We start from the raw sequence: 1253 nt of genomic DNA on the forward strand, positions 1-1253 counted from the left end.
GTGTGTAACACTGGGGACTTCAGAGGGGCTGGTGCAGAGCAATCTGTCATTCCTCCTATTCGCTTTTTGATACTGGACAAAATTCTAATCTGAGAAGAACCAAAGCATATAGGATTCTTCAGGATGTTTGAATTTGTTCAGCAAGCGCTTCGACCTGATCACACGCTTCTCCCCGGTTTTATCGATCATTAACTGCCCTCTATTGATAACGTAAGAACTGAGCAAAAATAAAGTAAAATGGTGCAGTGGTGCAAAAATTCAATAAACAAAAACAGACAATAACAACTACAAAAACAAATTAAATTTTTATTTTTATTTTCCCAATGATGAGAAAACTAGAAACCTGCTTAGCAATAGTTTACAGTTCTTATACAAATGGCCTTTTAGCGGTAGCTAGATAGTTGAATGATCTCCCTTGCAAGAAAGATTATAGAGTAACCTCCCTTCGTAAGTTTCTCGATGCATCTGTGTCATGAGACGTGATTTTTAATTATTCAAGAAGCTTAGCGTTTTTCTTAGAAGTTTCTAGAATGTCTAGCGTTCCATTAATAAAAACAGCTTGCTAACCCTGCTCTTTGCTTCTTAATCGATGAAACTTAGAGCCATTCACGTCATTGCTATGACCGTCTATTTCTCTACGCCACATGACTGAAAACCAGCACTTAGCTGTTATTCCTACATTTACTATCTCTGAACTTTCTTGCATAGGTTACTTCATTCAACTAGATTCTACATCTTAATTATGTATCATCATCGACCAGTAAATAAAATATATGTAGTAAATATATAGTTCTTGAATTTATTCTTCATCTCTATATGAACTCTTGTAATAATATACACGCAGCCACATCAACGCATGGTACTGAATATGTATCCCCACTACACCTTTGAACAACTTACATAGAACCTTTGATACCAAAAATCGTTCAGGGAAATTCGTTTAAGCACAGCAAATAATTGTCCAGTGATTATTTAGTTTTCTCCTTCCTAACCGACATATTTAAGCCAAAGGTTCAATATTGGTTAATTGATGTTCAAAGACACATTCTGTGATGTTAGAGGAATGCAGATTATTGGTGAATTGACTTTATTTTTCGCATAATTGGGAAAAGAATTTGAATACTGTTACTGTTTAGTTTCTTTGTTGTTTTTTGTACTGTTGAATTTTGTACATCACGATTACACTTTATTAACTGCTCTGACTATAATAGCCATCTCCCTCCCCCCACTCTCCCTCCCCCACTCTCCCTCCC

The sequence above is a fragment of the Octopus bimaculoides genome, chromosome 8 (genome assembly GCF_001194135.2).
Source record: "Octopus bimaculoides isolate UCB-OBI-ISO-001 chromosome 8, ASM119413v2, whole genome shotgun sequence".
Lineage (NCBI taxonomy): Eukaryota > Metazoa > Mollusca > Cephalopoda > Octopoda > Octopodidae > Octopus > Octopus bimaculoides.